Source organism: Pantherophis guttatus, chromosome 11 (assembly GCF_059756535.1).
Source record: "Pantherophis guttatus breed Tessera chromosome 11, ASM5975653v1, whole genome shotgun sequence".
NCBI lineage: Eukaryota > Metazoa > Chordata > Lepidosauria > Squamata > Colubridae > Pantherophis > Pantherophis guttatus.
Window position 1 is genome coordinate 9,367,079 of NC_142073.1, and position 26,820 is coordinate 9,393,898.

The 26,820-nt window shown below is 39.7% G+C and overlaps 1 protein-coding gene across 21 annotated transcripts in view; it reads left to right on the forward strand.

Moving 5' to 3' along the window:
* The window catches only part of ZNF536 (zinc finger protein 536), a 444,743-nt gene that overhangs the window by 110,620 nt on the left and 307,303 nt on the right, over nucleotides 1-26,820 (forward strand). For all 21 annotated transcript variants that reach the window (XM_087877031.1, XM_060681614.2, XM_087877037.1 and 18 more), the window contains one exon: nucleotides 24,550-24,680. The gene's annotated coding sequence lies outside the window, so the exon portion shown is untranslated. The remainder of the gene's footprint in view (nucleotides 1-24,549; nucleotides 24,681-26,820) is intronic.

A 26,820-nucleotide genomic window follows, 5' to 3' on the forward strand; every position in this document is an offset into this window, starting at 1 on the left:
TATATATTTAGCTTAGTATCAACAAATCTATGATATATGTTTCCCTAACATCTAGTTGTATGTATGTGGTTTTGTTTTGTTATCGTCTTCTTTTTGTTTTTGTTTTGTTTTCAATTTATAATAAAATTTATTTTTTTAAAAAAAAGAGTTAGACTTGCCAACATCAACCAATTTTAAAATATTTTTTGTTTGTTTCTTTGTTCATTCATTCATTCATTCATTCATTCATTCATTCATTCATTCATTCAGCAGTTTATGTCCCACTGATTTTGATGGAAGAGTTAACTGCTTAGCAGTTTCCCACTGGAAATAAATTCTTAATTTGGGGTGACTGCCACTGATGTTTGATTAGAGACAAGACATTTGCTAGTTTATGATATAAGTTTTTCAAGGCACGTATAATACAGGGGTGGGTTCTACTTACCTTTACTACCGGTTCGCAATGGAATGCGCAGATCGCATCTGATGATGTCAGGGTCAGTGGGCGGAGCCTCCCACCAGTTTTACTACCGGTTCTATAGAACTGGTCCGAACCGGGGGCAACCCACCACTGGTACAGTAATATCACTGTGAATTTATAGGGGGTATTTAAATCAAAACACAAAAATGTAAAAGATCTGGAGAAGTAAATTTGAAAAAAAAAATGGGATTTACTAGTTGTGGGATAGAGAGGTAATAAAATACAGAGGTTTGCTGCAGCAATATCTAAGGGTTTTAATCTTGACCACTTGCGTTTTGCCCTTAAAACCACCCATTTCAAGCCAGTGTTTAATAGCAATAAGAAAGCATCCGAGTTAGTTGGCTTAACTATTTTGAAGTGGATAAATGCTTCAAATGATTCCTCTGTATAAAAATGATTTTGTTGGTATGTAGGTCACATTACAGTACTGTCTAGCTATTGGACATTGGCTTAGATAACTGTTTGTGAAGTATTAAATGGTTTTGCTGCCTCAGCACACTTTTTAAACTGGTATTTTTCACACAGTCGTGCCACTGAAAAGAAGCAAAGCCACTGCAAAAATCAATTTATCTTTTCCTCTGCTATTGGTGTATTGTGAGTTCTTGTAGTGTTTTATGATTTGATTAATTGTTATTCACTGTGTGGGATAGAGCCTGTAACATCATTGTCTAATTCTCCATACTTTTCTTTTTTTAATATATATATATATATAATCTCCTCAAAGTAGAACTTTTATTTTAATCCACTGTAGCACATTATTTATGGAAAGAAACATCTCTAAAACAATGAATTGAATACCATGCAAAAAAAAAAAAGGGGGGGACATTTTTTTTTTAAAAAAACACATATAAATGCTTAAGGAGGCATTGTGGGAGTATACGATTAGTCAATCAGTACACTATACTTACTTTTGGGTAAGAGAACTTATCCATAGCAGAAATAAAATTTTGTGCACATGTTCTATTACTTTTAGTCACGAATGTTTCTAAATCGCAAATATTGGACACGGTATCATGTTTTCTCCGCACTTCAGCAGAGTAACAGAACTGTGAAATGCAATATCCTTGCATTTTCCTGGGTTCTATTTATAAAGAGAAGCTTCCGTTTCAAAGATGTTATTTTATGAAGGATAGCAAGAAAAACGATCTTCCGAAGTGTTAAAGCAACTTTTTTGGGGGTATGCCTTTCACGTGTAAATGTGACATGCTGATCGACACGCGATTGCGTTTTTATTTTCTTTTTTCTTTTTTTTTTCCTTTCAAGCTGCCATGATGCTTCTTTCCCCATTTTATTATAAAGTTTCTTTAACCCCACCGTTTATTTTCAAACATTTTCAACTTATTTGTTCCAGTGTATTCTTAACCAGGGGTTGTTTTTCTTCTTTTTTGGAAAATGAGCCCAGATGGTGATTGATTTTTCAAGTGCTGACATCCTTGCTCGAGAAAACGTTCCCACCTCCTTTGTACTGAGCAAGTCAGGCAAACTAACGTGATGATGTGATCATCAGTTTCATGCAGAATTGATTGACAGGGAGAAATTTTTGAACATAAACTGCACATTCTTCCAGTGTCTTCCAATTTTTAATGATATTTACTAGAACAAAATTAGCGGGTGGTGGAAATTGCATCTCTTACCTCTCGGTGCATTTAAAGGCAAACCCAACTTTATTTGCAGCGACCAGGTTAAATGGATGGTCTTTGTTTTATTTGCTTTTTATTTTATTTTTTTTCCCCTCCTGCTATGGCCATGAATAGATCAGTACAATTTGTAAAAGCTTTTTGAAGCTGGTCTAAAAGCTAAAAGCTGTCACCGGCTAACTAGCCTTCGCAGACCATTGCTTCGGTTTGCGTGACTAAATACATACAATTAAAGCTTAGCACTTTCCTTCTGTATGAATTCATTGTTATCCGGGGTTCAAGTGCTGAAATAATGGGCCAGAAGAAAACAGTCATATCATCAGCTTGCAGCGGCTACAAACTGGTTAAGGGGAAAGAAAAAAAAAACATTTTTCATTATCTGATGCTGGATGATGTTTCTGATGCTTTCCATTTCCCCCCCTCCTCCATAGATTTTGTAAAAAAAAAAATTACCCCCTCAAGATCTATAATTTTCCCTCCACAAACTGCAAATAAGAATATAGGCTCTGGCTGCAGTGTAATTAAAGATTTCATTGATAGTCTTTTTGCATGCATTTAGGGACAGGCTATAAAGAAAAAAAAAATCACCCCATGTCTCTATACCTATGCCTTGAAAATCAGGTTTGTCAGATATATGGCCTTTGTTTAAAGAGGGTTTCTTCTGATTTCTAAGAAACAAAAACGAAAATTAAGGTAAAGAATGTGGTAGATAAGCCTCGCCATTGTATCCTAGGGAAAAGGAAGTTGGTGTGAACTGTGTGGCATTGTAGCTTTTTTTAAATTTTCTGCAACGTACCCAGAATCGTTTGGATACAGATCTCCTGTGACTTGACATTTGAATTCTGTGAAGTCAATCTCACACTGGTGCAGATGCTTCTTCAGACTCCCATAGTTGCAAAATCTGGTGAAATCCTATTCTAGGCACCAGAAAAATGGTGTTAATTGAAGGTTTTCTTGCTTCTATTGCTAGGGTTGGTCTGATTCCCATGTAAATATATATGAACCCACTGTCTTGGTTTGTCAATAGTGCTAAGCCATAATATGGTTGATCTACTTTAGCATGTTATATCAACCCAGCCTCTGCAGTTTGTAAACTATAGTGTATCACTTAATGTGTTGTAGGAACTCATTTAAATATGTCATGGTTCAGTGCAATTATGTGCCAGGTCATGGTATGGAGGATGTTTTAACAGTTAATGATCATCAGATCTAACTTTCCTGTAATATTATCTAGCTATTATTTAGTTATGTCAATTTACAATATTTTACAAAACAGCCTAAGCAAAATTTTAACAAGTTGATGCCTTGAAGCAATTGCTGCGTGAAATTGTACAACTGGGGAAGCATCTAAAGAAGGAGTGGAGCAGGGGTGAAATCTACTTACCTTCCTTACTGGTTCGGAAGTGCACGCGCCGTCTGTGTCTGCTTGCTTCGCTTGTGCGCGCGCATCACATGCGTGCACAGCAGTGGTGGGTTGCCCCTGGTTCGCACCGGTTCTATAGAACCGGTAGTAAAACCGGCGGGAGGCTCCGCCCACCTATCCCAACGTCACCAAAACGCTTCTGCGCATGCGCAGAAGAGCGCGCGCACAGCCCTGTTGCAAACCGGTAGTAAAGGTAAGTAGAACCCGCCCCTGGTGCACAGACCCTCTGCACATGTGCAAAACCATCTGCATATGCGCAGAGGGTAAAAAACACATGACTTCCTGGTTAAAACCAGGAAGTAACGACACTCGGGCGGGTGGGTGGAGCCTCGCGCTGCCATCACTACCGGTTCTCTGAACCACCTGCCACAACTGCTACCGGATCACCCAATCTGGTCCGAACCGGGAGCATTTAATCCCTGGAGTGGAGCTACCTTGACTGTGGTTGCTCAGTTAGAACTGAGTGGCTTTGGATTCAGGGACTTTGCCATGTTTGGTACTGCATGGAGTTGCACTGCCCCAAACAGCCTGGTGGACATCTTGGGGATCCTCCTAGGCTCATAACTCCTGTTTAATGAGCAGGCAGCAGTTGTGGCTTAAGAAGGGTTTGGCCCAGCTTTGTATTATGTGCCAGTTACAGTGTACCGGGAAGCTCTGCTGATAGGCACTCATGTCCTGGTCACCTCCTGATTAGAGTTAATATATAATAACAGAGTTGGAAGGGACCTTGGAGGTCTTCTAGTCCAACCCCCTGCTTAGGCAGGAAACCCTACACCACTTCAGACAAATGGTTATCCAACATCTTAAAAACTTCCAGTGTTGGAGCATTCGCAACTTCTGGAGGCAAGTTGTTCCACTGATTAATTGTTCTCATTGTCAGGAAATTTCTCCTTAGTTCTAGGTTGCTTCTCCCCTTGATTAGTTTCCACCCATTGATTCTTGCTCTACCCTCAGGTGCTTTGGAGAATAGCTTGATTCCCTCTTCTTTGTGGCAGCCTTGACTCATCGTTCTCACTGTTGGGAAATTTCTCCTTAGTTCTAGGTTGGGTCTCTCTTTAATGATCTTCCACCTATTGCTCTTTGTCCTGCCTTCTGGTGCTTTGGAGAATGGGCCGATCCCCTCTTCTCTGTGACAGCCTCTCAAGTATTGGAAGTACAAGTCTTCTGAAGACTTGGCTTTCCCCCCACCAAGCACTGGGATAAGAGACTTGATGACACGATGCCAGGTTTTTGTTCTTTTTTAACATGCTCAGTTGCATCGTTTTATTATGATTTCTATGCTGTCCTTTTTGTTTATTGTGAGCCACCCAGATTCGATTATAACACGGGCAGCTATATAAATATCTTAAATAAGCAAAATAAAAATATGTAAAACAAATTAGGAAGAAAAAAAACAAACCAGGTGTCTTGTTCCTGTAGCTCTTCTTTCCTAGAGAAGTTGAGATTTTTTTCTGCCCCTAAAAAAAAATTCAACCGTACACTCCTGTAATTGTTTTTAGTCTGTTCAGTCAAGCCCTGTCTTGTTCAGAGTAATTATTTTTATTTTTTTAATCACCAGTCGCTTAAATGGCTTTCTGTGTGCCCACTTAGTGTGCGTATATGGCTCTAGAGCAACCAAGGAGTGTATAATGGCTCCAAAGGAACCATTGCAGGCTACTGGGGAGAAAGCAATCTATGTATTAAAAATTCTTTCGCAGTTTGGAAGATGCTATTAGAGTTTATTGTGTCCACGACACCTGCCTTTTTAGTGTGGGGACTTATTGTACACGCAAGCCTCTTGCATGAATTCACTGGAAATATATTGCTCCAAAAGCCAAACGATACGGTTAAAGAGGGGATTAGGCTGCAGATAGGACAGAGCGAGGCATGGAATGGACTCGGCGTCCCTCAACACTTGAAGATTTTTCAAAGCTTGTTTTTAATAGTCCTAAGTATTAATCGTGTCATTTGGGACAGATTTAAGTACAGAGTCTACAAAATGGTCTCAGACACTTCCCGGGAAGATGGGTTATGCTTCTCTGGAGCCAGCAGTAGCTAGCAGATTAAGCTTGCCGGAGTGCCACTCTCTGTCCTTCTGCTTCTGTTAATGTCCACTGTCTCAGCAGGTATTGGCGTTTAGCAGGTGGCAATCTTTAAGAATGCCCATAAACGTACAAATTTGAAGATTCATCTGAGGCCATCTCAGGATGCTTGGCATAGACGAAAACTTCATACCCCGATCTACTGAGTGTGTTATGTTTGATATTTTTGATGAGTGCCCATGTGTCAGTCCTTTAACAGAATAATAGAATAACAGAGTTGGAAAGGGCCTTGGAGATCTTCTAGTCCAGTGATGGCTAACCTTTTTGCCATCGCATGCCAAAAGTGGGGTGAGTGCGGGGGAGTGACGCATGCGTGTGCCCACACCCATAATTCTATATGCACGCGGCTCCCCCCACTTTTGGCATGTGATGGCATGGTGGGCCCGGTAGAGCCTTTCTAGGAATCTGGGAAGGGTGAAAACGGCCTTCCCTACCCCCACCCCTGGAGGCCAGAAACAGTCGATTTTCTGGCTTCCGGTGGGACCAGAAGGCCCATTTATGAGCTCACGTGCCCACCGATATGGCTCCGTGTGCCAACTGTGGCACCCATGCCATAGGTTCGCCATCAAGGTTCTAATCCAACCCCTCCTTAAGCAGGAGACCCTATACAATTCTAGACAAATAGTTGTTCAATTTCTTCTTAAAAACCTCCAGTGACAATATCTTAAGGCAAGCTGTTTTACTGATTGTTGTCATTGTCAGAAGAAGAAGAAAAATCTTAGTTCTAGGTTGGTTCTCTCCTTGATTAGTTTTCATCCATTCTTTCTTATCCTGCCTTCAGATGCTTTGGAAAATAGGTTGACCCCCTCTTCTTTGTGGCAGCCCCTTAGATGTTGGAACACCAAGAGAGAACCAATCTAGAACTAAGGAGAAATTTCCTGGCAGTTAGAACAATTCATCGGTGGAACTACTTGCCTCCAGAAGTTGTGGGTGCTCCATTATTGGAGTTTTTAAAGAAGAGATTGGAAAACCATTTGTCTGAAATCGTATAGGGTTTCCTGCTGAGCAGGATTTTGGACTAGAAGACCTCCAAGGTCCCTTCCAAATCTGTTATTCCAGCTGAATTGACATTTAGTTCTTTGAAGTTGTAATTCGACCTTAATTTTGGTGATATCCGGATGGGTGCAGTCCAAGGAAGGAAGAATTAAGATGTCTGCCTGTTTGAATATCAGTGTACTGGAAAATAGTGTCTGACCTTAACTCCAAAACAGCATTCTAGAACAAAAATGGCATATGATTTATTTCTTTCACTGTCTTGTTGTTTCTTCCTCATCCCTTTTCCATCTCCTAAAATATTTTGTATTCGATCCCAGCAGATTGCTCCATTAGGAGATCTATGAGATCAATCATCCCAGAGAAATATTTCTGCTGGAATAAGTGATTTGTGCCACATTTTAAACTCCCTGCAGCCAGTGAATTTCTGAGTAGAATTGCATGGTTAATTATAGCTAAGCTCCATTGATTTCAGTTGTCTACTATAAGCTTGACTAAATCTAGATCCAATGCCTTACATTTCTTTTCCAGCAAGATGTGATGTGTTAGTACTATAGTTTAATAACACACACACTGATAATCAACATCTAATTTTGCATTTGAGTTTGGAAAGGCTACACAGGTGTAAGTGTTGTGCTTGTGCTTGTGTCTGTGTCTGTGTGTGTAACAAACTAATGGAATTTAATAACATCAATTCTTGGTTTGCAGTATTGCATCGAAGAGCTCCATTGCAGTTTAAACAATCAGTAAGGTAAAGGTAAAGGTTCCTCTCACACATATGTGCTAGTCGTTCCCAACTCTAGGGGGCAGTGCTCATCTCCGTTTCAAAGCTGAAGAGCCAGCATTGTCGGAAGACGTCTCCGTGGTCATGTGGCCAGCATGACTCAACGCCAAAGGCGCACGGAACGCTGTTACCTTCCCATCAAAGGTGGTCCCTATTTTTCTACTTGCATTTTTTACCTGCTTTCGAACTGCTAGGTTGGCAGAAGCTGGGACAAGTCACGGGAGCTCACCCTGTTATGCGGCACTAGGGATTCGAACGCTGAACTGCCAACCTTTCGATTGACAAGCTCAGCATCTTAGCCATTGAGCTACCACGTCCCCTACCAAACAATCAGTAGACTGTTTGAAATGAGACAATTTGCCACCGTGGGTTACACGTCCACCCTTTGAGGACTTAGGATGGTGAACTAGACCTTAAGACCCCCATTGTCATGTTTGAATTTCAAAGAAAGGTTCTTGTCATTTTGTAATTACGCTGATAATGGAATAATATTTTACATGGGTTTCTGCATATCGCTGTGAGCTTTGAGAGAGACGGGTTTGGCAAGTTGTTCCTCTGAACGATAAAACAGAACAAACAGAGGAACATCTTTCATTCTGTGCTAATTTTTGTACATTGTTAAAGAGGGGGAATTTTAATTCAGCCTCGTCCTCTAGCGCAGGAAATTGTGTGAGCCTTAATTTGGAGTGAAGGCAAGTAAAATATTTCACATAGTTTCTATTCTCACTACAATTTTTTTTTGGAAAAAAAAATCTGCTCCAACTTACAAGTATGTTTTTAGCTGCACGTCTCTTGTGTTGATTATTTGTTGATATTTTTTGGTTGAAAATTATTTGTTGAAAATTATTTGTTGAAAATTATTTGTTGATAATTTTCAACAAATTATCACCGTAGGTCCTCAGTGAAATGCATAAAAATGACTGGTGGGGTGGAAGAAATGAGAATTGGCAAAGTTTTATTTAAAGACTTTTCCAAGGAATCATTTTAAGAATGATTCTTGTAAAGTGGCGTTCTATGACATTCAATGATCACATGTTTTTCCATCAAATAAATGCCAGCATTTTTATAAGACATCAATCTTGGTTATGATAATTATGAATAATTATACTTATTTGGATTAGCCACATATCTGCTCTATACTAATCTTGTCTGACCAACAGATACATTGGGCTTCAATTCCCAAACACAATTTGGTTTTAGTTTCATATGCTATTTATTTAGGGTTAGTATATGAATTTGGGGTACGGGCATCCAGTATAAGCCCCAATGATGTTTCATGAATCATCATTGTGTCAATGTCATCCATGTGAAATATTCTATATCTTGTAGCATTTGTGCAATGACCTGATTTGTTTAGACACACAAATGTGAAGAATGAACAATTATCTGGGATTTATAACTTGCCAAGCCATATAAAAGACAGTTTATAATGACAATGATTAGTTTTACCGTGTTTCCCCAAAAATAAGACCCTCTCTTATATTTTTCCGAACCCTGAAATAAGTGCTTGGCCTTATTGCCATGTGCTCAAAAGCCCGATTGGGCTTATTATCAGGGGATGTCTTATTTTGGGGGAAAACAGGGTATCTAGCAGCTTGTTATGTTTCTCAGAATGTATGAACCTAGTCACTGTCTCTTCATGGTAATATCCAATTATATACACAAATCTAAACCTTAAATGATGTCTTTCTCACTAGGCAATCCACACAGCATGCAATCTTCTAAAAGGTGAAGGTTTCCTTGTCAGTTGTGTCTGATTTTTGGGCTAAGAGAGCCAGTGTTGTCTAAAAACAATTTCTGGGGTCATGTGGCTATATGTCAAAGGTGCACAGAATGCCGTTTCCTTCCCACCAAAATGCTACCTATTAATCTACTCGCATTTGCATGCTTTTGAACTGCTAGGCGGGCAGGAGCTGGGAAGAGTAACAGGAGCTCACCTCATCATGCAGAGCTCGGGTCTCGAACCTGGGCCTCCAGCTCTTCAGCTGACAAGCTCAGCCTCTTTAACCGCTGAGCCATCATGCCCCCTGCAATCTTCTAACTTAACCCTAAACAACATTCTAGGAAGATTTTCATAGGAACTATAACAGGAAAAACATTACATATTTAATCATGGGATTTCAGATTTTTGGTGCCACATCTGAGATTCGGAAGGACACCCCTCTTTCCTGCCCATTCCTTTGAAACTGACGTCTCCCTTAAAAGGAGACAGGATACAGATTGTGCGGAATTCTGTTGTGAAAGATATTCCTTATGCATCTGCTTATTGTCTTTGCAGAGTCCTTATCTGTGCAAAGCTGTAAAAGCTGTATAGGTTATCCACACCTAGACATCTTCTAAAAAAAATAATAATCCACTCTGGATTTTCACAATATGAAGATGATTGCAAAGTTGTGATTCATCAGCTTTGCCTCCAGTTTTCTTGGCAACAATAGTCTGCAGAATATTTAGTTTGCAAATTGCAGGGTAGGTTTTTATAGAGGGCAGGGAGTTTTTTTTTTTTTAAAAGTCCTTTGGACTTATCTATATTTATATATCTCTTCTGTACAATGGTATCAACTGCAAGCAACCAGCAGAAGTTCAAAGAAGAGATTTGAAGCCATTTTTAAAGGCTTAAACATTCATTATTACCCTGCATAATTCTCTATTACATAGTTGAAAACAACAAAGAATATATCAGTATTCACTACAATTTATTGATAGTTAAAGTTTAAAAATGCCCAGCCTCTTTTGTTTTGATGTAAAAATCACTTTAAATTGAAAAACACTGCCCTTAGTGATGACTTGGAAAAAAATGGTGATAATTTGATTTTATTTTTTTTTTGTAGCCATTAGTACCGCAATACATTTCCTATTATTATGGACACAGTTCAGATTATTCTTTATTTTATTTTTGGGTTTGTTTGTTTGTTTTTCACTATTGGACAGGAAAGAAATTACTGGATTCTACAAGTAATATTGGCAATCCCCATATTCTGACATCTGTTCCTTTCTAAACATTTTACCAACCTTGATGAAATGTAGTTTAGCATTCAAAGCTGACTTGAAGGAAAAATTGGATGATAAAAAAAAAAAATAACATTGATTAAACACCAGAAGTCATTTACCAATGACTATCAATATTTTGATGGCCGGGGTAGTCAATTCCAGAACAGCTAGGCATTCTACAGAAATTTTAATTGCATTTAATCATTGAATTTAGCTGAAGAATTGACTTCGCTTCCTTGCTTTCTTTTCCTCCGAGCAGAAAGACAGGAGATAGATTCTAGTCGATTTTAATTAAATATATTTTGACGTTTGCACTTAAGGAATATTTCTGCCATTTTTTGGATGTCATACCTTGTATGACAGTATGATTTGGCTTAATTTAAGCCTTCAATAGTGCTGACATTTTGGATCGGGATGGATTTAAAACCTTGATCTTTAAGGTTTTCTGCAGCACTCTTTTCCTTTTAGTTCTGAAACCTTTTGAATGGAAACCAAGTCACATGAAATGTATACATGCCATACACTCTGCCATGCATACTTGACAAAACAACAGCACTCTAGGACACTCTCAGAAACTCTCATTTTATCCCCAGAGACTCTGGTACTATGGCTTAGCACTCAAAACATAACTTGTTAAACTTATTTGATGCCACTGCTGCTCAGTATATATATATTGCAGAAAATATGACTTCAGCAACAGAGTGGTCAATGCCTGGAATGTGCTACCTGACTCTGTGGTTTCTTCCCCAAATCCCCAAAACTTTAACCTTAAGACTGTCTACTATAGACCTCACCCCATTCCTAAAAGGTCTGTAAGGGGCATGCATAAGTGCACCAGCGTGCCTTCCGTCCCTGTCCTAATTTTTTTTTTTTAATTTGATTTATATGCTGCCCTTCTCCGGAGACTCAGGGCGGCTTACAATGCGTTAAGCAATAGTCTTCATACTTTTGTATATTTTATACAAAGTCAGCTTATTGCCCCCATAAACTGGGTCCTCAATTTACCTACCTTAGAAAGGATGGAAGGCTGAGTCAACCTTGAGCCTGGCAAGATTCGAATTTACTAATTGCAGACAGCTGGAGTTAAAATACAATGCATTAGTCTGCTGAGCTATCCAGGCTCCTGGATAGCTCCTAATGTTTTCTTTTATTCATATCCTTTTCATGTATTTATAATTACGTTTACACTTGTATCTGTCATAAAATACATGCTTGATGGAATGAATGAATGAATGAATGAATGAATGAATGAATGAATAAATAAATAAATAAATATTATTTATTAAGTCACAAATAAAACCTCCCTTTTTTCGACCTTGTAATCCTTTAATTTGGCGTAGGGTTGGGGCAGCTGGGAAGGAAGGAAGGAGGAAAGGAAAGAGGGAGGGAGGGAGAGAGGGAAGGAAGGAAGGAAGGAAGGAAGGAAGGAAGGAAGGAAGGAAGGAAGGAAGGAAGGAAGGAAAATTGCCAGTGAAAGTGAACACATTGGGAGGGAGGGAGAGAGGAAGGAAGGAAGGAAGGAAGGAAGGAAGAAAAGAAAGAAAATTGCCAGTGAAAGTGAACACATTGGGAGGGAGGGAGAGAGGAAGGAAGGAAGGAAGGAAGGAAGGAAGGAAGGAAGGAAGGTAAAAGTGAACACATTGCATGCAGTGATTCATACACCGACATGCATGTGTAAATATTCATGTGGTCTTTGCTGCTGAATTTGTCAGCAGCAGCGCAAAAGAGAATTTGTATCAGTGAGATGAGAAAATTTGTCAGAAATGAAATTGACAGAATTCCCCCAATTTATTAAGATACCCATCTGCAATGTTAATGGAAGCTTACTGAATTAATTGAGAGATGTCTAAATTTACCACTTGTCACATGCTTGAGAAAAAGAACTATATTTCCCATTCAACATCTGGGGTGTTGCAGAAACTAATATGCTCCAGAAGTTATACGCTGGCTGCATCTCGCAGTATTAGTCCTGAGCTACTGAATTAAACTGGCACCCTTCATTGATGGGCACATTTAAAAAGAAAAAAAAGAAAAGAAAAGAAAAAACAGCAACAAGGACAAAAGAACGAGAGAAGTTTTATCATATTCCGCTGCTTGCATTCTCCTCTTGGAAGAATAGAAAACACTAAAGTGCAATCTCTACAGTTTTATTTTGTAAAAAAAAAAAGGGGAAAAAAAACTTTCTAATGGCCAAAGTGATTAATTACTCTGACACATGTTTTGCATAGGAGGGTTCACACACACGCCGCCTCCTTACGATGCAAGCTCCAGCGAACACCATATGTGTCTTTGGGTGTGAAAACATGTGCCGTGCAACTTTGCTTTTTTGACAACGTGTTCCTTGGTCTTAGAATTTTCCTCCACAGTCAGATACAGCATTGAATCTTTAGCTGCTAGGCTATCCTTGCCCTCGTTTTTCCTGCAGATTTATCCTGTAAGTATCTATACAGCAGTGGTGAGATGTAAAATTTGTTACTACCGGTTCTGTGGGCGTGGCTTGGTGGTGGTGGGTAATGTGACTGGGTGGGCATGGCCAACTTTTTTTTTTTAACTTTTAAAAGCATTTTTTCTACAACCTCTTTGGCCGAAGAGGTTGTAGAAAAAATGCTTTTAAAAGGCTCTGACGATCCCACCTGAGCCGCACGATCATCAGAGGCTTTTTTTTTTTTTACTTTTAAAAGTATTTTTTCGGCCGAAGAAAAATAGCTTAAAAAAAAAAAAGCCTCTGATGATCGCACGGCTCAGCTGGGCATGGGTGGGGGCAGGGATTTCTGCCACCGGTTCTCAGAACCACCCGCCGTCATCGCTACCGGATTGGGCGATCCGGTCCGAACCGGAAGCATTTCACCCCTGCTATACAGATACTTCAAATAGAAATTCTCTGGATTTGTCCGAAGTACCTTGTTTTCATTAGTGCTTGAATACTAGCTGACTGTGTTTGTTTTCATATTGGATGTTAAGAAAAAAAAAAAACTCTCTTGGTTTAATCAAATCGAATCAATCTTTATTTGGTCATAGGCCAACAAATAAAGTTCAAAAGTCACAATTAATTAAGTTAAAGGGGAAAATATAGTTATTCTAAAATATTGGAATATATGTGCACATAGATGAACAAGCACTTATGTGATCTGTGCAAAAGCTGATCATGTGAGAGAGAATTTCTGATAGGAAGTCAAAGTTCTCAGCCATGAAAAGATATGGCTAAGTATTCTTTTGAAAAGCAACTCACTATTAATCGAGCTGGGAAAACCATGCATTGTGTACAGGATCTATTGAATTAAGCTCAATTTCATCGAATGTTTCGTAAAACAAAGGCAAATTAACCTTTTCCTTGCCCAAATACCACTTTATAATGCCTTGATAAGGCCACACTTGGAATACTGTATCCAGTTTTGGTCGCCACGATGTAAAAAAGATGTGGAGACACTAGAAAGAGTGGAGAGAAGAGCACAAAGAGGATTAGGGGACTGGAGGCTAAAACATATGAAGAACGGTTGCAGGAACTGGGTATATCTAGTTTAATGAAAAGAAGGACCAGGGGAGACATGATAGCAGGGTTCCAATATCTCAGGGGCTGCCCCAAAGAAGAGGGAGTCAAGCTACTCTCCAAAGCACCTGAGGTAGGACAAGAAGCAATGGGTGGAAACTAATCAAGGAGAGAAGCAACTTAGAACTAAGGAGAAATTTCCTGACAGTCAGAACAATTAATCAGTGGAACAACTTGCCTCCAGAAGTTTTGAATGCTCCAACACTGGTAATTTTTAAGAAGATGTTGGATAACCATTTGTCTGAAGTGGTGTAGGGTTCCTGCCTAAGCAGGGGGTTGGACTAGAAGACCTCCAAGGTCCCTTCCAACTCTGTTATTCTGTTCTGTAATTTGTGGATAGTAAGCCTTTTGAACTAGAGGCACATCAAAGTTTGCAAGAGAAGTTGTCCATCCTTCACACATTTTCCTGGTCCAATCTCCAAGAAACTATTGTGCTTTAGAATTATGATAGTTGAGATATGGGGGAAGGATGACTTTCACAAGTTGGGATTTAGGTTTTCTATCATCATAATAAACAGAAAATATTTGAATAAATGAAAATATTTGTGGCATATTTTTTAATGCCAAAATATTTACTATATTTTTTAGCTTACGTTTTAAAAGTTTTTCTTAATTTAAGGTTTTAATCAGAGCTAATGACCTTTATATATTCTATTTTAAATATATAGTAATTTATTCGGATTCTTTAATTCTCCAAATGCATCCTTTCCCCCCCCCCCAAATGCTTGTTTTGCCTCCAGTTCTTTCAGCCCTTGTTAAATCATTCATGTGATCAAGTGGATAACAATTTCTCTTACAAATGAATGTTGATTCACTGCTGAGTAGAAGCGCTGATCAGCACAATAATGTTTGAAAAGAAATTGCTCAGGATAAATTCCCATTTCATTCATTCCAATAATCGTTGTGTCAAGATTGGATCATCCTCACCCTAGCCCTTCCTCTGGAAAACAACCCAGCTTTTGTGATTTTGGAGGAAAGAGTTAGAATTTTAGTGACTCTGCCCATGAAGCAAATCTCACTTCAACTATGAAATACCTGTTCTGCAAAGAAAGTTTGGCTCAACTTGTATTTCGGGGCTTACGTGAAATTGTCACTCCTTCCTCGATACGCAGAGTGGCAGCGAGAGAAGAGAACTGGTGAATTAATCATTGGTCCCATTTTGCAAGCTACCAGCGGCTAATTGTATAATAACTCTTTGCTTAGTGTAACTATGATTACACAGACATTCCTTCATATGGGAATATACTCAGTGGCTGGATTTCCTTTCTTTTTTTCATTTTGCATTTCGGATTTTCTCCACATCAGTCTTCAATTGTGCACTTGGAATTGAACACACATGCACGCTGACTTTGCATGGAAAAGATCAGTGACAAAAATCTCATGATGTTTCCTTGCCATAATTGTTCCCTGAATCAATCTTGGGCGTCTCTGAAAGAAAAGAAAAGAAAAAAAAAAGAAAAAGAAAAACTGCAGCGAAGCTGTTTGTGTTTATACCTACAGCCTTTACAGCTCAATTCCCTGATCCCTCTTTTGTCTGTTTTATGTATGGACAAATTGTTTCCAAAAGAGGGAACTCTGTGCAACTTTTCACATTATACTGTCTTGGTTTTTTTAAAAAATATTATTTTTTTTTTCCTAGCTGCGGATGAATCTTGAAACTCAAACCGTTCACCACAAGCTCAAACATCGTTTTTCTTCTGTTTTTTTCTTTGGGGCACCGTTTTTCAAGTTCTTCCTAGAAACCTGGACAGTATCCTTAAGTTATTCAAAACGTCGCTTCATTTTTTTGTTGGGGAGCGTAAAACTTGACAACAAGTTGTCATAAGGGGCTAAAGATTAATTTGCACATTTAGATCTGCGCCATCCAGCACCAGATTGAGAGAAACAGCAGCTCTTTTGGTATGAGTTGAAGTTTAGTTCAGATATCACACTAAAGCATAATGTAGTTTTATTTAATTTTGGATCAGTATGCTGTGCAATCTGCCCACTGTGGTTTGTAAGCGGAAATTTATAACGTCGCAACGTGCGTGAACCCCACCAACTATGATTTGTGCACCAAACCATGGTTTAGTGCCCAATGTGAGTCCAATATGCTCAGAACAGTATACTGAGTTCTGCTAAGAGTTAGGATTTGATCATTTTACATGATCAAGAAAATAAAAGAAGGGACTCTTTCAGAATACCGCTACTTTAGACTGTGGTTTATCTGTTATTTTTCCCAGCCTTCCAGAGAGAAACCATTTTAAAATAGTCTAGCTCCTTGATGGCGAACCTATGGCACACATGCCTGAAGTGGCACACAGAGCCATATTGCCTGGCACGCGCAGCGTCACCCGTTCCTCTTTCAGGTTTCTGGCGGGCATCCGCACGTGCCAATCAGCTGGCCTTTGTGTATCAGTGCTGGAAATTGGAAGAGCTGGTCTATGAGCTGGGAATGGAGCTTCCTCAAACTTCGGAATTGGGAGTGTCCAGAAAGAAGGAGGACCAATGGGTATTCTCCCTTCTGCAACATCATCGGTCTCCGGGCAGAGTCTCCCTTGACTTTACCCACTGGAGGAGAGAGTTCCGCGCAGAGAAGAAGCCCAAGTTGGTTATTCAGGCCAAGATCCCCCCTCCCACTTTCTCTCCACAGAATTGTCTCTCCTCCTTCCGGAGACTCTGCCCGGAGACCGATGACGCTCAAGCAGGGAGAATTCTCATTGGTGCTGCCTCTTGTTCTGGCCCCTCCCATCTCAGAAGTCTGAGATAAACACTTCCCCCCCAATGCAGAACATGCGGACTGTCAGCTGATCAGCGCATGCGCGGCAGTAACTGGAAGAGTTGCTGGCTGGCATGCATACACACGCCGGAAACCAGAAGTACCTTATGTGGTGCACGCATGCCCCCTGGGCAGCTCCTCTTCCTGGTCGCTGCCCTGACGAGTGTGCACACATGCATGCACAAAGTGTTCCTTTTTTGGCACTTGGTGCCGCATGCGCCCGGGCTCCCTTTTCGGCACTCGTTGCTGCAAAGGTTCACCATCACTGGTCTATCTTGCTGGTCTAGTCAACTCCAGCAGTATTCATTGAAAAGAAAGGTCTGAGGGTGCTTGGATCAGATGAGTCCATGTTATGGTTTGGCATTTCTTTAACAGCTTATATGTTAGCACATTTCCCCCCCTCCCCTTTTAAACAGCAAACATATGGGACCCTTCCCTTTTGGCAATTCGCTTGAACTTCTGCCTTTCCCCAAAACTCGTGTTCCTTTTTCTGCACCAGTTAAACTTTCCATGTTGTGGTTCAGAAGGCAGGAGGGCCTTTGCCCTGTAAATTCAAGTAGCCTGATTGGTGCTAATGCTTAGGGAGGTTTCCTACTGAATGTTAACCTGGGCCCTTCTAGAGTGTCCCAAGAATGTCTCCCCAGCAAAAGTGGAGCTTAATAAATTAATAAAGACAGGCAGTTAGAGTAGAAGCAGAGCTGACCTGCTCTACAGCATGGGCACCCCAGATGTTTCTGATAACCCAATTTGCTGTGCTACGCTGGAAGAACACATGTGGAAATAGAATAAAATTAAAACAATGGGAACTAAAATGGAAAAAAAAAGGGTTTTACAACCACCCACAAGACAACTTCTTTTTAAAAAAATTGCAAGCAGTAATACGTTTATATTTCATCAATGTGAAAATCAGAATCCTTGTACTGAATTAATAAGCGGGAAATAGTATTATTAGGTACTGGAGCCTGAAATTCCACAGTGCCAGTTTTGATGGTTCTATCATCGCAATCCCACAAGTTTTTTTTTTTTTTCAAACTAGTTCTTCTAGAGCTCTCAGGCTAAAGCTGTTTAAGGTTGGCTGGGGTTGGTAGAAGGTGGTGCTAAGTACGACTTGGATATAGAGGTAGTCCTTGACATGCAATCACATTTGAGCCCAAAATTTCTGTTGCTAAGTGAAACATTTGTTAAGTGAGTTTTGCCCCATTGACATGTGTTCTTGCAATGATTGTTAAGTGGATCACTGCAGTTGCTAAGGTAGTAACACATTTGTTAAGTGTTATCTGGCTTCTCCATTGATGAAGGATAGTTATCGTGGAGTAATAAGCAACCAGAAGTACAACTTGCACAGACAAATGTCTATGGAGGTTCTCAGTCATCCAGCTCATGGTTGGACTTTGTTTTTCCTTGAAGACGTTTCACTTCTCATTCCAGAAGCTTATTCAAGTTCTGACTGAATGGTGGAGGAGGAAGAATTTCTTGGGAAAACTCTTTTCAGCAGTTCCAAGAAGGTTCCGCACCCATTTGCACTATTCAGGTGACCTGAGAGCAGAGATAAACCTCCAATGTCTCTCAGAATGAGTGCTAACAACCAGATGACTGCAAGGAATATAAATCCTTCCATTCTCCAGAACTGAAGAAGCTTCTGGAATGAGAAGCAAAATGTCTTCAAGGAAAAACAAAGTTCAGTTGTCTTTTGAAAAAAAACACCTTTGAGATAACGGCACAGGCATATTATGAAGTAAAGTAGTTTTTTATTCCTTATGTTTCTTGGGGAAATAAATTTTCTGTCAAGGCAGGCAGCTTTGCTAGTGATGAGCCCCTGTTTTACTGAGTTTGGTTCTCACTGGGTTGAAGGTTTTTCTGAATGGTTCGGGAGTGAGCAAAATCTATCTTGCCCTCAGAACTGCCCAGCCATTCTTTAAATCTCTTAAATTTGAGATATAATCAAAGCTCCCAAAGGAAAGGCGCTAGATGAATTAACAGCAGAATTGCTAGGTTCCCTGCGTGTAATTGTAAAGATCAGAGAGCAAAGTTAAAAGCAATCTGTCTATAGAAAGTAGTTTTTTCTTTTTTTTTTTGCTTCTGTTCGCCGAAAATCTTTCGCCGAAAGTCTGAAATAATCCTATGCCTACTCCACCCTTGAGGTAAAAATAAATATAAACAGAGGCTTAACGGCAATTTCAGAAAAAAGAACAGGGGAAAAAAGAATCCTATTTAAAGCCATCGGAGTTAGAATATCTATATATGGAAACTATAAGTGAATCATGTTAATAGAGTTTTCGTTTGGTTAAAAGCGAACGGGGTAACTAATAGAATCTTACTTTAGAACGGATGATACAATTACCGTGAACAGACTAATTTAGGGACTTTTCAAAGTAGATTTTGAAATGGTTGTCTTGATGAGGAATGTCACGACACAATTTTTTTCCAACCAGGCTCCCTTTAGTTGCTTTCTCTTAGTTTACCTTCTACCCAGTGCAGCTTTGCCATCATGAAATTGTGCCAACGTTGCCTGTTGTGAAGTTACCTCCTCATTCTAATGATGCATTATCCTTTAAAACAAGGGAACGCCTGCTGAGTTGCATGGAGAGGAACACTTTTGCATTCTTTTTTAGCAGGAGGATGACTAAGCAATCTGTTTTCTTCTGCAGTACAGTCTTGTTGGAACACATGTGGGGGAACTACCGATCGGCTGGCGGTCTTGAAAAATGCAGGTGGTTGGATGTGTTAATGAAAAGCATAGATATGTCAATGGAGGCCCTGACAGCGCTTCATGTTACAGGTGTAAATGCAGGGGTGGGCTGCTGGGGGTTCGCAGAGATTCGGGAGAACCTCTAGCTAAGATTCTGTGCAGTTTGGAGAACCCCCAAATCCCACTCTTGCCTGGCCATGCCCACCACACCCTGCCCCTCCCAGGAGTCCCCACGCAGCCTGTTTTGGATGCAGGTAAGTGCAAGGCGTATGCAGAGGCTTGGGGAGGCAAAAAATGGGCCTACCGGAAGTTCAGGAAGTCCGGAAATAGAGGGCCTCCAGAGCCTGGGGAGGCCATTTTCTCCCTCCCAGAGGCTTGAAAACAGCCTCCAGAGCCCAGGGAGGGCATAAATATCACCCCCCCCCCAGTGCAGGAGGCCGACTAGGCCACGCCCACCATGGCTGTGCCCACCCAGCAACCGGGCAGAGAACCCCTTGCTAAAATTTTTGAAGCCCACCCCTATGTAAATATAAAAAAAGGCAGGCAGAGACTGGGGATGGAGTGAAGAGAGGAATCAGCCTGGAGCTGTTACATTCCCACAAATGGTCTAAATCCACCTGCCCCCCTTTAATTTAATTGACTCTTTATCTAGCACCAATTTAGTGCTAACCGTTAGCACACTAGTTTTTTTCTTTCTTTCTTTTTTTTGCGGTAGTAATGAACAATAAATTATCTTAACTGGGACTTAATGTGTGATCCTGATTCTTCGCACCTGACAGTAGTGAGTGCACAGGTAGCATAGTGGCCAGACCTGCTGAACTACAACTCCCTTAAGCATCAGCAATGTTGATAAAGAGCGAAGGGTGCTGTCAGCTGGAGTTCAGAAGCTTTTCCGTTACACTCTAATCCCCCCCAATAGCAAGAGATTCTACACGCTGCTCATATGCTTTCTTTCAAACCATTAATTGAGGAATCTCGTAAGAGGGACTCAAACCAGTGAAATATGATAAATGTACTAGGGGAGTAATGATATTATTTCTGTATTAAAAAAGAAAAGAAAAAAAAGAAAAGAAAAAAGGGAGGGAGGGAGGGAGGGAGGGAGGGAGGGAAGGAAGGAAGGAAGGAAGGAAGGAAGGAAGGAAGGAAGGAAGGAAGGAAGGAAGGAAGGAAGGAAGGACAATTAGAGAAAGCTCATAAAAGTTCAAGAGATAGAATTATACATTAACACATGAAAGTTCAAAAAGTTAGAACCCGCTCTACTGCCTTTACATCTCCATTGAATTATCATATTCTTCCATTTTCAAACTTTCGATGTATGTTTTTATCTTGCCCTTTAAAAAGGATAATCTTTTTTAGGATAATTCCATTCATCATATAGAATACACGCACACCTTGTATTAGCCATTGCCAATTGCACAGGTATCTGTTAAAATTCATAAAGTATATTTAGCCCTATTCAACCCATCCATTCCTGCTTTATGACCTACTCCTTAGTTGGCACACACACATCAAGTATGACCCCGTTTGGTAGTGAAGGACCCCGCTAGGTGTCTCTGCTTTGAACGGGCCTGGCCCCTCTCTGTGAAAGGGAAGGGGTCTGAGTGTTTTGGAGTATGAAGGACAAATACGTCTAAAATCAAAGGTGATTTAGAATGCGGTCCTAATTAGCAGTCCTATTTCCACATTGCTTAGCAACAGATATAGCTGAGGAAATTTGTAGTGGCCAGTTTGTGTAAAGAAATTAAAAGTTCTAGTGTGTTTTGTTTGCGGGATACATGGTCTGTTGTGTGTAATGAATGTGGAGCTACCTATAAAGCGAATTTTCAAATGCTCTATCAATTAAATCTGTGTGGTTTGCTTTCCTTGTTTTAAATCTGCTTTCCTTTTGAACAAAGTGAAGTTTGCCATGTTCTTAACTTTTCTTATGTAGATATACTCTCTGCCAATATAATGTCCTGCTGTTGTTTAATTTCCCCCCCAAAGCCCTGAATTGCTTAGGGTTATTGTGGGTTATTTAAATGGTTGCTATGTGAGACAATTCGTCTCAAACAATCCTGGAAAAAAAAAATCACCTACTGATCTATTTTGCCTTGAATATGGACAGACTAATTTGGGAATAAATTAGTAGCTTTTGGCTCTGACATACAGTCTCTCCAATAGGGTTTCTACCAAATGAGACATTTGTAGATGGATTGCTAATCCTAGAATTTTACGTTCTAGGATTTTAATTTTAATTTCAGACTTTCATATTTTTTTTTTTTTTAAAAATGCAATTATAACTCCAGACGCACTTGAGCTGTGAAGCGGCCAATAGTGGCAGATAAAGGGACATTGTCAAAAACAGAGCAATAGAAATCAGTGCTTCTTAAACTTGTTACAGAAAGAGAAAGTTCAGAAGTTTTATGGAAATTATTTGCAGTTGATACCGGCAGTAATTTGTTTTTGTATACATGCAAATTGAAGATCTCCCTCTCCCTCCCTCCCTCCCTCCCTCCCTCCCTCCTTGTCTCTCTCTCTCTCTGTGTGTGTGTGTGCATGTGTGTGAGAGAGTCATTGTTGATTCCTGACAACTGTCTATAGAAGTCCCTGCAGTTTTCCTGGCAAGATTTTGGAAGTGGTTTGCTATTGCATGCTTTCCAGGGCTGAGAGAGTGATCCGCCCAAAGATAACCTTGTGTCTAAGCAGGACTAGAACTCACAGTCTCCTGGTTTTTAGACTGATCAGTTAAAACCACCCTAATTTAGTTTTTATCCCTTTCTTTGCTGTGACGATTCTTCTGGTCTCATCTCAACACATATTCTATTGTGTTTGGTATGCAATGGTCTGAACTTTTAGTTTCTCCCATGACTTCTTTTGTTACGACTTCGTTCTGTGTTTGATTCTGGATCCCTCAATCATACATTTGATTTTTAGTGTTTGGAACAAGAGTATCAATTAAGTAAAACTGTTCTGTTCTGTTTCTATTGGGATTTGGGCCTCAGCTCAGCTTAGATTACTTGGAGCAATGCTTCTCCACTATTTTGACATGAAAACCGTTTCTAGATATTTGAAGAGCCATCATGCAAGAATGAAGGAGCAGAAAATTGGACCAGAACCATTGTCCTTAAATGAAAAGCACATTTAGCTAAACGTTAGCAAGAAATTCTTAAAAATGCAAACCAGAGAACAAGTTGGTTCAGAAGGTGGAGGACTCTTCTTTATTAAGGTTTTTAAGCAAAGGCTGTGATGCTTTGTGCATGCTTGAGACTTCCCTCTCATCTTTATCAGAGGATGAATCAGTTAAGTCAGCTGCACCTACAGATCAAATACAGAATCAGGCAGGTGGTACCTGAATTTAGGGTGGCCAAATGCAAAAAGACGACAGTCTTCTTCTAGAGTCCCAACCACGAATTATTTCCCAACCTGGTTGTCAATTCTGAGAGACAATGGAAGGCACCAGAGACGCCAAGTTACATTAGAATATAATTTCTTTTGGCAGAGTTGAGATGCTGAGCAGGAGTGTAAAACTGCTAAAATTCCCTCTTCTGCACATTTTAGGCAAGGGAGAGAATTTCACTTCTTCACATGATGATACGAAGGAATCAATATTTTATAGGAAACATTTCAATATTGTGTTTCTTCACTTTGGCAACATAGCTGGAAAAGGATCACAGAAATGTCATTCCAGAATCATTTGCAGATTTTCTCCGATGAATACCACTTGATTTTTGCCTGCATGATTACCGTTCCTTCTCTTGTGATTGGCTGTACGGATGGCGTACGGCTCCTCTGACTGGATGCGCTCAATAGCTATCCAATGCCCTACAAAGGGCAGAGTGAATGACAAGTTGAATACACAATTTAACATTTCTGCAATGTTGGATACTTAGTCATCTAATTAGGAGGGCAAACAATAGCACATAACTCATAAAAAAAAAAAAGAACAAACCCAGCACAAATTTGGCATTTCTTTCTCTCTCTCTCTCTCTGTATCTCTCTATATACGTATTTATATAGCAGTATGTGTGTTTGTGTGTGTTTGTGTACATATGTGGAGAGAGAAAGAGAGAGAGAGAGAGAGAATTTATCTCTTTCATCAACACTTTTCATTTTGTTCTTTGAATGGAATGTCTCCTATAATTAACAAAGATTATGAACTGCAGATTTCAATGCAAAACACATCTGAGTTAAATAAATTACAAAGAAGAAAAAAAAGTTCACCTACTACATAATGAATTTTTTTAAAAAAAGTTCGTAGGGCTTGAAAATAAAGATTTGGGGGTTGTGCTGAACTCAACTCAAAGGAGGTACATCTAGGGTTGCAAAATTTCCAATCGAAGTGCTGCTTCTGCCTTTTTTGAGAGCTAATTGGTGATGTAGCAGTAAACTGTCCGGTTTCTCTGTGCGAGCAAACAACGTGGGAATTGGATTGTACAAGTTTGTATGTATTTAGGGTGCAGAAGTAAAAATTACATGGAGGAGCATCTTTTTTTAAAAAAACTCTTATTAATCATTGGGTATGCTAGGGCTGCTGTAGAAAAGAATCATGGGGAAAAAAAAAATATTTGCATTCTCTTTTATCCAGTGGTGAAATCTGAACTGGTTTGCTACCAGTTCGCTGACCGCACATGCGTCCTGTGTGCCAAATGCGCACTGCTTACGCATGTGCTGTATGTGCATGTGCAGTGTGCACCAAATGCGTGCTGTGCAAATGCATTCACAGCACACACGAAAAGCAGGCTTGGGAAGGTAAGTAGAGCAGCGAGGTGGGGGATCAGCTGTGCTGCACGATTTAGCTTTGCTAGAGAGCAGGATTTCTTGCTTTCTAGCAAAGCTAAACCGTGCGGCACAGCTGATTGTTGGAAATTTTTTTAACTACCAGTTTGCCTGAACTGGTAGCTTTTTTAAACTACCGGTTTACCTGAACTGGTAGTTTTTATCACCCGAACTGAAGGGAACCGGTAGCATTTTACCCCTGCTTTTATCCCAATAGAGTTAGTCTTAAACAGTTCCTTTAGAGACCGTTTGAAATTACAATGGTACTGAAAAAAAAAGTGACTTACAGCTTTTTCACCCTTATGACCGTTGCAGCATCCCCAAAACCAGTTCTAAGCAAATGGGCATTATAAACCTCCAGGTACTAACTGCGTAACGGTTAACCTGAGTCTTCCCTGCTTTAATCCAACTAGTAATTTATTATGTTTTTACAGATGGGAAAATTGAGACAGAGTGATTAAGCAGCCGGCTTTCAACTCTTGTCTGAATTGGGATTCTGTATCTGAAGTCTGGTCTCTGGATCGTGTATACAGACTACTAAGACCACAGATTCTATATGTCCCAGGTAAGAAAATGGTACTGTGTATTGTGCTAGTAATGTGTGACACATTTTTAGTTGATGGATACCTGGGTACCATATCTGCCTTGATTTTTCCGATGAGAAGATGAACTATATATTTCCAGACATATAGTGCTTTTCCTCTTAAAAGAGACATCTTTAGAAAGGTTTTTTAGAACTGCTTAATTCACAGAAATAGAGAATTAATTTTCTGAAGCTGTTGTATTCAGTGCTGGGACAAAGGCTGAGAGAAGAGAAAGTTAGCCTCTGAGGAGTATTTTTAATTTTACTTCTTAAGAAAAAAAAAGTGTAATCAAAGAGAGAAACTCTACAAGATTATTTTTTTCATATCATCTTCCCTTTTTGATTGAAAATGCATCCCTCTTTTGTGACGTTTAGTCTACTAGTAAATGCTCTGAGTAAATGTAAATGTTGGCCTGGACAGCAAAACAAATGAATTCTGATTTCCAGATGGTTTTCAGATGGCATTACTCGTGTTTATGTATGTATATTAGGCATGAACTATATGTATATGCATTAGATGGATGGATAGATAGATTTTTCCTTTGTCTGAAAAAGTTTGGAAACTTTAAGATGTCCATAACAAAAGCACAACTCATCTTTTCCAGGCCAATTTAATGCTATAAAATATGTCCATTAAACATGAGAACCCCTCAGAAAAAAAGAGAGTTGGGGATTCTAATTTATCATTTATAAACATTTATTACCAGCTTTTCATTATTACTGCCTTTTAGTGCATAGAGATTGAAGCTCAGATCTTTAAGGACCCAAACAAAATAGATGTGAGGACAATTTCTCCCTTATTCAATTTTATTTAGAAAAGGCTGTTTTTGAGATAATATTTTGGAAATAAGAAATCCCAAAGAATACTTTGGATTCTTTTATATTTCGGAAATAAGAAATCCAAAAAGAAATTTGGATATTTCTTTTATTGAAATAACAAGCCATCCATAAAACATACATCCTTATGTGTTTAAAAAAGTGATCTGAAAGTTCTCTGGCATTGCTTATATGAACATTATGATTTCCTGGCAGTTTCAGAAAGAGAGTGGTGGTGGTGGTGGGGGAATCCTGTATTTTTGACTCAGTTAAAAACGAAATGAAGGATGTCCCTCACAAAATGATCCAACTGCAGCATAAATAAAGCAATGGAGTAGGTGCGTGAGAAAAAATCCTTGTTAAAATGACTTTTCACCCATATGCACAAAGATTCTGTGCACATGAATTCTAGCCACCCTCTCCCCCTCCCCCCATATACATACAAAGCAGTGGTGGATTGTCCCTGGTTCGAACTGGTTCACAAGAACTAGTAGTAAAACTAGGAGGCTCCGCCCACTGACCCGGAGGTCATCATAGGTGATCTGCGCGGGTGCGATGCGAACCGGTAGTAAAGGTAAGTAGAACCCACTCCTGATGCAAAGAAACGTATCTCACAAGTATGAATATTGTGGAAGGAAGAGTTGTAAGATACAACTCAACCCATACTCACAACTGGAATTGCTATCCTGGCAAAGAGATCCTGCAAATAACTCCATTAGTAAAATAATAAAGAGGCAAGCTGATGACCTGAGCAGAGATGGAAAATATTCGAAGAACAATTGCAGGAATTGGGTATGTCTAGTCTAGTGAAAAGAAGGACTAACGGTGACATGATAGCAGTGCTCTGATATTTGAGGGGCTGCCACAAAGAAAAGAGGGACAATCTATTCTCCTAAGCACCAGAAGGTAAGACAAGAAACAATGGATGGAAACTAATCAAGGAGAGACCCAACCTAGAATTAACAGTGAGAACAATCAACCAGTGGAATGGCTCGCCTTCAGAAGTTGAGGGTGCTCCATCATTGGAGGCTTTTAAGAAGAAACTTGAAAGAACAAAAATAATCCCTAATAACATATTGATATGATAAAGCCATCAGCTCTTCCTTTCTATGGGTTTACGGAATAGACAAAACCGTTCCTCTGGAATTCCAAATTAATACCCCTTCAAAACTTATCCAAAGATTTCCGCAAAGAGCTTCAAAGTTGTTTTCCTGTTTTTGCTCCCATCTGCAATTTACTATCTATATTTAACTATGTGTGTACAGATTGTAAAGAAGGCATAAATTCACTTCAGTTGGGAGATAAC